Here is a 13,364-nt window from a genome sequence, read left to right as displayed (position 1 = left end):
CTTTCATTTTCAGATTTAAGGTTTCACAATTAGATCTTCATAATTGAAAAATTTTAATCCTCATTTCTTTTAGTAATTCTTTTTCTATTATTATAGATGGAATAGTGTTATTTAATTAATTAATCATGTATTTCTTATAATTATATTCAAATGTGTAATTCACATTGTTTTTATGATAGTACAATTATCTATCAATTTTGAAATACACTACTAGAAAAATAATATTTAACGTTGCTATATTTACACCGGTTTCCTAAAAAATGATGTAAAAAAATATGTAGTGGCAATCTTGTAAATAAGTAGAAAATATAAGCATATTTACATCGGTTCTTCCAAAAAATGATGTAAATATATGAACAATTCTACATCGATTATATTAGTGATCGATGTAGAAATGAAATCAATGAAGTATTCTACATTGGGTTTCTTATTGACCAATGTCGAAGGGATGAGCAAATTCTTTCCTCCACCTCGCGCAAACACACAGTAGCTACGAAGCTTACCCTCTCAACAATCTCGGATGCACACTCATCTCGACCTGCAGAATCTTGCTGATTTTCGAAGCAGTCCCGTGCAAACACACACTTGCTAGGAAGCAAACCCTCTCAACACTCTCGGACACACACTCATCTTGACCTACAAAACTTGCTAATCTTCGAAGTAGTCCCACACAAACACACATTAGTTAGGAATTAAACCCGCTCAACACTCTCAGACGCACACTCATCTCGACCTAAAGAGCTCTCATTGATCTTTGACTAATGACGATCCAAGCTCGTTGATCTTCGACTAACGACAGTCTAGGGAAGCGTTAAAGCGCTTTTTGACGAACAACATTTTAGGTAAACTTGGTGAAGCCCTTTTAGTTGCGTATCTTAGTTGTGTCTTTTGTTTCTTGTTGCCTCTCACATCTTGTACAAATGGGTCCTAATGGTTTAGAGTTTAGAGACACTCCCGATGGAGCTTTCCCGAAAAGCAATGGTCCTATCGTGCGAGTTCGTTGCCAAAGGTATTTGTTTGATTTATGATGTAACTTTGTTTGGTTTCAAAAAAATGGAGAAGTGTGGGCACAATAGTGGCCACAATTGCAGTTTTTTGTTTGATATAGCCTTCTAAAACTCATTTTTATCCATAGAATAGCATTGTTTGGATTTTTTGTGTGTAGAATATTCCAAGAGTTCCCTCTGTTTTGTCATTTGTTTCTTCACACTATATAAGGTTGTTTGTTTCATGTGCTTTGTTCTTTGAATTCCTTTATTAGATTTTACATTTTAAATTTTATATAAGCTTTGGAGCCTTTCTTTTGGATTTGATTGTTGTCATTGCTGCTATGTATGCACTCTTCTTCAAGTTTGCAATATTAGTACAATTATTTGAAAATCAGATACCATGCCCTGTTGTATTTTGTTCTTAGTTTTGTATTTTTGATTGAGAAATTTTTTTATCAGTACTTTCTAATAGCAGCCACCCTCTGCATTGTGTAATTAGAGGAAGCAACAGATAATTATTTTCATAATTTCTTATATTAATTATTTTAAAAAGTTTTTCTTAAATCAAATAGGAGTGATGGGGATGGTGGGTGGGGTTTCTATGTTTGTGTTTGTGGTGGCAGTAAAGGTTGCAGCTTTGCAACTTCTCACGATGGCAAAAAGATCCAAATCCTCATGACCCCAACCAAACAAACCTGTTTAATATTTGGTTGGTTTGGTTGGGTTAGACCAAATAAATTTTGAAATTTGAACCAATTAACACTACTACAATTTGAATAATCTTAGTCGCTTAATCTAAGACGGTTTACTAAAAGGAACCTAATCTACTATGGTTAGACAATAACCGTAGTAGAATAGCTTAGACGCATATATCTATGACGGTTTATTGTAAAACTGACTTAGATGATAAGTGATCTACGACAGTTTATTATAAAACCGACTTAGATGATAAGTGATCTACGACGGTTTATTGTAAAACTGACTTAGATGATAACTGATCTACGACGATTTTTGTGTAAAACTAACTTAGATGGAGACACAAAATTATCACGCACACGTTTTCTCTCATTTCATGCGCGCCCTTCAGTCTCCCACCCACAACCTCGTTGTCTCTCTCAGTTCTCTCTCAATTGCTCTCAACGTCTCAACCTCGTTGTCTCTCTCAGTTCTCTCTCAATTGCTCTCAACGTCTCAACCTCATTGTCTCTCTCAGTTCTCTCTTAGTTGCTCTCAACGTCTCAACCTCGTTGTCTCTCTCAACAACCTCTCAACGACAGCCTTGTGAGAACTCTCAACCTCTCGCGCGCAACCTCTCACTGAAGCGACGGTGGCCAGAGGTGTTTTGAACACAATGGGGTTAAAGAAACGAGTGACACCAAAGGTGTTTCACGAAAAGTTACTTCATGCATGGCTCGTTTAGAGATAGATTGGGCATTAGGGTTTATATATTCATGGCTCATTTTTTTTATAGGAGCACAATAACACGTGAAAAATTTGAAGAGCTTTGTGAAGACATTTGGGAAAAATCGTTTTCATGGGTGAAAGAGGTGGTTGAGCATTCTGGGCTGTCATTCACGAGTGTACATCTAAGACGGTTTTCATAAAATCGACTTAGATGAACACATACATCTAAGTCGATTTTTGCCTGGTGTAGATATGTTCATTCATCTACGTCGCCTTCATTTAAGTCGGCTTTAGAACCGATGTAGAAATGGAATAATAATCGACTTAGAATACAATCTTTCTAGTAGTGTAAAATTAATTAATTTGAATTTTATTTTTTCTCAATTTTGAATTAACCTGATCCATGAACATCCCTACAACTAAATGTGCCTAATGATTAACAAATAATCTATTCTCGAGGTATTTAGGGCCTTTTATTTAAATATATAGATTTGTTTCTTAGGCCTAAAGGATTTTTTTTTGAATGACCTAGAGTTTGATCTTTTTAATTAAAATTTTAATATTGAAAGCCTTGGCTTTGTTTATTTTCTAATAAAGTATGACCTAATAATGGGTAAGTATAGGGTACGTAGGTCATAAGCTCACATCGATTGATCTTATATATTTTTATCCTAAATTATAATCTCTAATATACTAAATTACAAATTGTTTCTCTTTTTCCCAACTAAAAGAGAGGCTTAATTCCTTTAAAGGAACAAGGAGGTTTGAACAAGAAATAATCATGAAATCATTATTTCTCATTTGTAATTAGTTATTGTTTTTCTTTCAATTCATATAAGAAGTTGATACCTATGTATTTTAGGTTTTTTCATTAATCCTAGTAATTGGATATGATATAGATATTGATGGGATATTTTATATTTGTATTTTGAAAAAATATAATTTTATCAGATGAACATTATTATATTTTGTTGTTTTATCAATTATTTACACACAACTCGACATCAGTATTGATATTACCCACTTTGGACTTACATTATCATGATTTTACATTTTGATCATCATCTAAAAGATCTTTATTCAATGAAGTATGTGTGTACTTTATAAACTCATATTCTCATTTTATTCTAATGATGTGAGACTAGGTTTGTATTCTAACAATCCTCTCCTCAAATAAAGGACCTAACCTCTCATTTGATAGAATTTATCATTATATTTTGTTTGTTTGTTATGGATTATTGGTTGTCACCAAATCCAACCAACTACATTTGTATTTATTTGTGGGTTATATTTATCAAGAAGAGTTTATATATTGTTATTTTATCGGGTTATTTAAGGTATTTGTACACACATCTCAACAATTATAAGATGTTGTCCATGTTAAGCTTTCACCCTCGTAGTTTTGTTTTTAGACATTATTTGTTTTATAAACTTTTACTCCTCCTTTTTAACGACATGAAAGGTAACTTGTATCTCAATAGATACTAAAACCTTTGTTAGTATAGATTTGAATATGATTATAAAGTTTTTGGCCTTCACACATTAAATAATATATAAGAAATGTGGTTTTAATGAAGAAAAAAGTCCAACAATACCAAAATAAAAGAGAAAGTGTGAAATAATATAATTTTTTTTTTGCTAAATTATTTATTTAAAAAATTTAATTTAGTCTTATTATTTGTAAAAAAAAGTTTAATTTAGTTATTTAATTCTAAAAAATTGTTCAATGTTACCCTTCTATCTAATTTGACATTAATGATGTTAATGAAATTAGATTAAATTACAATATTGAACATCTTTTGAAAATTAGATGATCAAATTAAACATTTTAAAAATAGTGGGACTAAATTGAATATTTTAAAAATAATGGGACCAAATTGAATAAAATTTTATATAACATTTCTTTGTCTAAATAAATATGAATTTTTCTTTACTTATCTAAACAAGATCATGAAAGACAACAAGTTGCGTGCTTGAAATTAAAAAGAATTATCAAAAATGAAAAAAGAATCATCTAATATAATAAAAGAAATAATTAAATAGATAAAATAAAATTTAAATTTATCTAGATAAAAAATTGTTAGATAATTTGTATTCAATTTGACCACTTTATTTTTAGAATGCTCAATTTAGTACCACTAATGTTAAATGATTTAATTTGGTCATCTAATTTTTTTTAAAACATTAATGTTATCTTTTTATTTTATTTTATTAATGTCATTAATTTTAATTTAAACGAAAAAATAATTAAATTTTTTATAAAAAAAATATCGAATTGAATTATTTAAAAATTATAGACTCAAATTATATATTAAAAATAAATAAAGAGACCGTAAGTATAGTTTACCCTTTTTTCAACAAACAATATATTAAAAAATTACAAAAAGTACCACAAAATCCATAAACAAGTGATCAAGATATAGAGCTCTTATAAGACATCTCCTTTGATTAGATCTAATTTATAATTAATAAATACAAATTACAAATTAAGCAAGTTTCATCTAAACATGTAAACCCAAACAAAATATTCCATCGTTATGGGTTTGTGGTACAATAGAACATCGTTACTTAGTTAAAATCAAATTGATTTATTCTGAATTAAATAAAAAAAAGTATTATACATCTTTATGGTGAATTTTAAGCTTAACCTTGCAATTTTAGTTATTTTCGCTTATTCCAATTATATTATATAAACCACACTGGCACACTGCAAATAATTACTAGAAAAATAATATTTAAACGGGAGTTAATGGAAGACAGTTTGATTTACCGAATAACACATATTCCTAGTTTTGTCGTGAATCTTTCAAAGTCAATTTTTTCCCCTCGAAGTAAGGCTCTGTTTCTCGAGTCAATATACTAAATTACTAATATAACATTTTGATATTTTATTAAACAGATGAATCATGCATGAACAAGAAGTACTCAAATATACTTTATTAGAAGAATGAAATGGAAAAAACTTAATTATAATGTTCGATCGACAACCCTATGGCTTTTGGTTTGTAATTGATATTTTATTTCATCTGCTCCACCATGCATGCCTGCTGTTAAGCATGTTTGAGCTGATAGAGTGGTTCTCCCATAAAGAAAAAAAATAACACTACAATTGAGTGCTTTGACTTTAGACATTATAGGAATCTATGATGATAATTAGATGGGGACGCCTAAAATGACGCAATCAAATTAAACAGAGAAATCAAAAACTCTTTCCCGCTAGATTATGATATATATTTATATGGATTTCATGGGGTCCTCAGACACTTGTTTTTCTTCTATGTCAAGTGAAAACAATTGGGTTTAACTATCATTTGTTCCTATGTAGAAATACAAATAACGAACTAAGGGTGAGCAGGCACGTGAATTGTTACAAAATATCTCATATATGGAGTTTGATTTCAATGAATAAAAAAATAATATATTTTTCTTTAAACTCTTCTTTCTTGTTTTTAGGGCAATGAGTTTTTAACTCTTAAAATTGTGTTTGGTTTTAACTATAAAAAACTTGAAACATGAACTTGAATCTAATATGATAGACTTGAGTTGAACGTGTTTTGAAATGTACGCAGATGAAAAACTAAACACATTAAATTGCATACGCAAATAAACCTCTTTTAGAAACATTTAAAATTATTTTCATAATTCTTTTAAATAAATCATTCCCTCTAACTCAAGTCCGGGATGTACAGTTCAGATTTTTGTCAAAAATGAAATCTTGATCCGAACACAAGAGGAGTTTGAATCCTCTCCTATAAGGCTACGTCTTTCACCAGATTTCTCCCCATCAAAATACTGATTTTACATTATGTCTCATCTCTCTAGTTATTATTTTGTAATTACTTATTTAATAGCTCATATTTTGGTTGGATGCTAATTGTTACGATTTAACCGTGGATGATGGTGTTATTGATATGTTATGTTTAAATATTGAATTAATCTGGGCTCGTGTTATATTTTTTAATTTTTATAAGGTCGGATTTAGATTTAAATAATTAGTTCGTTCAAAAATTTGGATAGTTTAATTATTTTTGTGCTTATTATAGTTTCATAAATTTTACTTTACTAGTATGATTGAAATTTTTTATCTTAAGTGTTTTAAACAATTTATGTTGATACTAGTCGTGATATAGATTCCGATGATATAAAATATCTACACATTTTATGATATTAAAAAGTTAACAAATATTACAACTTTGTCATTGCATCACATTATGTTGTGTGGATTGTACCCTACATAGAATCCTCACTAGTGTAAAAATAAGATTTCTTAACGCATTTTTTTATGTTGAATGTTACCCATAAGACATAAAAAGTGACACACTAACATATTTGTAATTATGTTAAACATTTTATAACAAGTATTGACCCATCATAAAATGTGTTTGTCAACCTTTAACTATGACCCTTTTATGATGAGTAAATTGTTACTCGCCATAGAATATCTTTTGATTACTTACGTTGAGAGTGTAAATTCAATTCGTGCTCCGCTGTTTTATTTTCTTCTTTATTTAGGCAATTCTAATGACAAGCATTTTTACATTATTGAAGTGATTTTTTACAATACCAATGATTGTTGATGAAAATTAAGATAAAACAAAAATAATATATATAAGAACTAAAATAAAATATTTTTAACCGTAAAATTTATTAAAAAACTTGAATTTGTAAAATTATAGGAAAAAAAATGTAATTAAACCGATTTGAATCGAGCGAGTAAAGTAAAAGTAAACCCTTAAGGATATGACCTTAAATTCCTTAATAATGTGTATGGGACAAGGTAATGAAACCATAAACATATATGAGCGCACATTAAAATTATTGATTAATTTGAGGCAATCATATGAAGTTTGGATTATTAAAAAACTATATATAAAAATATAAAAAAAGTAGTATGAGATTGTAGCTAAACAATCCATAATTCATGGACTAAAATAAAATAGTATTATTAAAGTGTCCTGTTAACCTGTTGAAGAATTTATAAATAATTATATTGTAATCATGAGAAAGTGCAATATCACAATTTTTAATTTAAAAAAATCCTATTTTTTTCTTCCAGTTTCTAATGAAATTTATTTTTCTAATTACGTTTTTTTTCCTTCGTTTACAATACTAGAATTGAAATTTTGTTTAAGAAGATCAGTTTTTTTTTTTTACCAATACCTTAAAATACCGATTAGCATATTCGAAGATTAAATTTCAAGAGAGAAAAGGATGCGATCATGAATTCCGTGGTAATGAGTGTGGGAGAAGCAACTGAAAATCTTATACACTTGAATTTGTGAACCATATGTCATGTGGCCGACCAGTACATGATATACCTGCAACAAAAGCCAAATAACATAATTAAGCAGAATCGATCACTAAGAAGGGCCATACCTTAATATTCAGGGTATTTTTATTTAAAATAATTTTTAAACTACTTATAATTCCAAATATTTTATCTTTTAGTTTTTATAATTTAAAGTAAATATTTTTAGTTTCTATTTTTTTTTAATTTTCTTAGCTTTTATAGTTTAAAATAGCTTTTTTAATTCTTATATTTAAAGTTTTTTAATCTTTTTAGTCCATATTCTTAACTTTTTGTAATATTGTCTATTTTTTTTATGTTGTAGAAGTCTTTCATTTTGTTGGTGTAAAAAACTGAGTATCTTAACAACACTAATTGTTCTTACCTGAGATTGGTGGGTGAGACAATCTTTGGGTAAGATCGATGAGCCTCCTCTGCTCGGTACGTTTGCTGCTCAGAGATGGGGTTGGTACCTGCAAAAGAGACTCCAATGCTTAAGTTAGTTTTTGTGAATGTATGAGTCTCATATATATAGCGCACGTACCTTGATATAATTAGGGTTTTTCCCCTGTTGATAATTGAGTTGGTTAGGATATGATAAGATCTCCTTCTTATCAGCTTATCTTATCTGTTGGAGAGATGGGCCGACCTTCCAAGTTGGCATGGTCCGAACTCATCGTCTCCAAGGTGGGCCCTGGTGCCGATGTGGGTGGTACACTTGCCCCCCGAGCTCCGAGATCTTGTAGCCGAGGAGTTTGCTTTGAGGTCGATGAAGGGCTTTGACCCTTCATTAATTTCTACTGTTGGGTTTGGGGTCACGTGTTACTCAAGTGTCACCTCGTTTCATGGACGAAGGCGGCTGTAATAATGAAGAGTGACAACTCATAATGATGAGTTGTATTTAATGCCCTTGTCTCTTGTCATTTTTTTTAAAATAAATTTCAGGTTCCCTCCTTATTCCCTATAGCTTTCCCTTTGTCTCTGTGCTTCCCTTCTTCCTAGTTTCGTCGTCTCCTTCCATCGTGCTTTTGTTTCTCTGTGGTGGTGTCCTCCTCGCTCGTTACCGTCGTTTGCGAGTTTCCGTTCTAAGAGTACCAGGTATTTCCCCTTCCTCTCTCTTTCTCTCCCATTTTGTTCGAACGATGGTTGGTGAGGGTTTCGCTCCCCCCAAAGTCGCGGCGGGCAAGGCCAAAGCGCGTGGGGATGTGGTGGTGGCAGTCGGGGAAATGGCTACCACGGGTGAGGAAAAGAAGAAAAGGGGTGGAAACAACCCCAAGGATTCGCATCCCACAATCTCCGTTCCGGGCTACGAGTGGGTCAAGGGGGACGTCGGGAAGTTCGAGAGTAGGTATAGGTCTTTCCTCGAGGTGGACGCTTTGTGGAAGTCGTTGACGATTTGCAAGTCGTCCATTTCTAAGCTTATCCGAGTTGAACCTTGTCAGCCCGGTGAGCGTGTCTATATGGCTAGTACAGCGAACACTCCCTTCTTCTATATGTATCGCTGCTTTTTCAAGGGCCTCGGTGTTTGTTTGCCATTCATCGAGTTTGAGTGTGGCTTCCTTTCATTCATCAATGTGGCCCCCTGTCAATTACACCCCAATAGTTGGGGGGTTTTGTGTGCTTTTCAAGTGTTATGCTCGGCCTTAGGGATGAGGGTGTCTTTGGCTGTCTTTCTTCATTTTTATCAACTTAAATTGGGAGAGCCTCCTTTTGGTTGGGTGTCGCTCAATGGGAGCAAGGTTGGGAGGTTGTTCCAACTATACTCCCAGTCTTATAAAAACTTTAAAAAAGAGTTTATCCGGGTCTGACCTGTTAATGTCGACCCGAGGAGTGATGAGGTCTTTCATCACGAGGGGGAGCTAAGGTTCCCTTTCTTTTGGCAGAGGAGCCTTGTGAAGTTCAATGGGTCGAGTTGTCTTCGTTTGTCGGATTCCGACAAAGACGATATCGCCAACCTAGTGGAGCCCTCTTTTGCAGGTACCAACCCTATCTTTGAGCAATAGACGTACCGAGCAGAGGAGGCTCACCGATCTTACCCAGAGATCGTCTCACCCACCGATCTCAGATAAGAACATTAGTAAAAATACAAAAGAGACACAAAGTGTTAAAAGATATTTATAGTAACTCTGACAAATAAATTTGACATTAGACATATAAAATTGAATAAATATCTATCACATCGATACAAAAATGATAATATTACAAAAAAAAATAACAATAAGGATTAAAAGGATTATAAAATTGCAAGTATAAAGACTAAACAAATTTATCTTAAATTATAGGAACTAAAAAAAGATAAGTATAAAATATAAAAAAGATATATTTTAAACTATAAAAATTAAAAAGTAAAATAAATGAAAGTATAGAAATTAAAAATATATATATTTTAACCTTTTATGTATTATCGATCAATATAAAAAAAAACACATTACTGACTAATTAGGAATTTATTAAAAAAACTGGTTTTTAAAGTATAATTAATATATAAAAAGTATTTTCCTCTTTTTCATCCTTCATTGATTCGTTGAGGTAATATTAAAATTCCCGAACCACAAACTTCGCCTGAATTTCACAGTTAAAAACACAAATACCATATTCCATGTTTACCACTCAGTAATATTATATTCCATTTTTGAAATAAAATTTATAATTTAATTTTATATTTAAAAGAAAATATGACCGAAAAAAGAGACTCTATTAAAGATAGATAATGAGATTTTCTAACAGACATGAATTATCGGTTAAGTTATAACATATTTAAAATAAATTGTGAACCTCTTACATTCGATCGATTACACTGGTCAAAATTTGCAACCCAAACTTTGCACTACAAGAAATATTGGTCATGACTTTTATTCTCTCCCCTCTTTTTTCTCTTCACTTTATCAATATTCCTTCACAAATTAAGGTTCCAATTCATTAATTGTCCTTATCAATAACCTATTTTGATGAACAATATATACGTTTGTACTGGTGAAAACTTTTACCAAAGCCATGTTACATGTTCAGACTTTTTAATAGGGTAGAGATGGTTGATTAGTGGGGGAAATTTAAGATTTGAAGTTTAACTATAAGTTATTTGTGGGACCAATGTGAAGGTCTTTATGAAGCAGTTAATGCAAAGTTCAAAATAAAAGCACAGCCATTTTAGTTGGGTTTGGTTGATGAGTTGGTTTTGGAGAGGGGCTCTTGCTTCTGTTTGACAACTACTAGACAACCTCCACACATGTCACATACTCAAATCACCTGCTGTTAATTGCTCCTTGTCTTGTCCATTCTTTCTCAACCTTACTCAATACTACATTTTTAATTATTAACTGGAAATTTTTATAAGGATTTATCAAAATATAAGTGAAACGTGTTCTCCTTCGTTTAGATAGAAAAAATAAATTATTAATAAACATACTTTGACTTTTAAATATAATGTTAATTATTTTTTCATTATTATTTCTAATAGTAAATTTTTAAAATATTGTTATTGTGTTGCATTATTTTCAAAAAATAAATATTAATTATATAAGATTAATTTCATAAAATTGTTTTACTTGTTTTTTTAGTAACATACTATAAGTATGAATAGACATAAAATAGGTCAAGTTATACTAAGTTTTTAATATATAAGTATAGATTATTCTATAAAACGAGACATAAGTCTAATTTATTATTTATCATAAATTTATTTTTGGGTCATTTAATTTTTTAAAAAGGTTGATTTGATTTATTGATCTATTTAAAATTTTATTTTAAATAAATCATTGAGTTTTTTTTTTAAATTACATAGTAAAAAAGGTGATTGTTAGGTTATTGGCGCATGTTTACATATATTAACTTATTAATATTTTGACTTTGTATTATTATTTTTTTAATTAATTATATTATTAATAGTGTAATATGTGTATTCAAAATTTTATTATATTATATAGATAAATAGGTTGATCAATGATGCCAAACATATTTTTTATAAATTTAAGCTTAACTTTTTAAATAAAATAACCTTTCTAAAAGTTTAAATTTAAATTTTTCATTAAATAAGTCAAATTTTAAACATAAACTTCCTAATTAAGGTCTTGATTATTCTAGCTTCCAAGTACAAAATATTCATAACTAAAAGTGGTAACTAATTTTTATTGAAGATTACAAGGTGAATATTTTCCCCTTAACATAGTCTATTCTATATATATTAAGGTCGCGATTTTAACTCTAAATAAATTGATTAAGAAACACAAGTTACTGCAATTTGTATAAAATGCTGATAAATTTGGAATAACATTTACTGATTTGTATGAGATAAAAAAAACATCAAACAAGATTGATATATATATATATATATATATATATATATATATATATATATATATATATATATATATAAATTTTGTCACTTAATTTTAAAGTTGGATATTTTATCTAATTAAAATTTTACACATTTTATCATCCCTTTAATTAATTGTTAATGTTGGTAGTCGACTGTTGTTGTAATATGTTAACAACTAACATATCATGTTTGTAACAATTCATCTTAGCTTTTACACTTAATGATTCAACTACAAGTAGGGAAAAACTTAACTAACTAAAATTACATGCAAACAAATCCTAAACATGGCTGATTGACCATTATAGGGAAAACTAATTACGTTAATCGAGCTATTTTAAAACTATTTACGTCTTTGGGTAGTTTATTACAATCATAGCGACACTAGTACCACGTGTATTTTTTTATTTTATAATTGAGAACAGCTCGAATTTAGTCACGTAGAAGTCGGTACCCGGCTGTAGCGACTTTACTAGTGTCGTTATCAGCTCCGTCACCATTTAAAATGGCTCAATTTAAAAAAAATAATTTTTTTTTATAGAAATAAAAAAAATATTTTAAAATATATTTATTTTAAGAGTTGATCTTTTAAAATATTTTAATAAATTTAAAAAAAAACAAGATTTTTTAAAAATAACTCAAAATAGTTTAGTCAACCAAAAATAAATTAATAGTATATTTTAAGATAAATTTAAATAAAAAAATTAAGATAAAAAAAATGGCATTTTTATAAAGATTTTTTTTTTTAAAACTGGAAAAAAAGTGGAGTCACAAAAAATAAACAAAATAAAAAAGAAAAAATACATAATTTTAAAAATAGTAAACAAAAATTGTTAAAATACATGTGGAAAAGAAAAAAAATGAAAAATATAAAAGGAAAAAATAACTGAAGGGAAATAATATAAAAAAACGCGAAGGAAAAAAAATTACAAAATTTTAAAAATAGTAAACAAATAGTTAAAATACATCTAGAAAAGCAAAAAAAAAAAGGAAACATATAAAAGAAAAAAATAAGTGAAGGGAAAAAATGTAGAAAAATGCAACAAAAAAAAAAGAATTACAAAATAATTTTAAAAAAAACTGGTAAACTAAATCTGGAGGAAAAAAAATGACCCAATGACCCAAAAAAATGAAAATTTTGAAGAAAAAAAAAAGTTGAGGTCGCTATGGACACATGGTCGTTATGTGCCATAGCGACACAAGGTCGTTATGGTTCATAACGACTCTAGTAGTCCAAAAAAAAAAAGTACTATGTCTGCCTTCCTGCATGCTCGTCACGTGTCCTTTTTAATCCAAAAACACTCGATAAGAATTCAACATGTGGCATCGTAACAGTAAAAAAAAAAAAACTTACCATAAAATAATTTAAAAA

This window comes from Cajanus cajan, chromosome 6, assembly GCF_000230855.2.
Source record: "Cajanus cajan strain Asha chromosome 6, NIPB_CcT2T_4, whole genome shotgun sequence".
Lineage (NCBI taxonomy): Eukaryota > Viridiplantae > Streptophyta > Magnoliopsida > Fabales > Fabaceae > Cajanus > Cajanus cajan.
The sequence above is the reverse complement of the archived record's forward strand: the minus strand, read 5'-3'. Positions refer to the sequence as shown.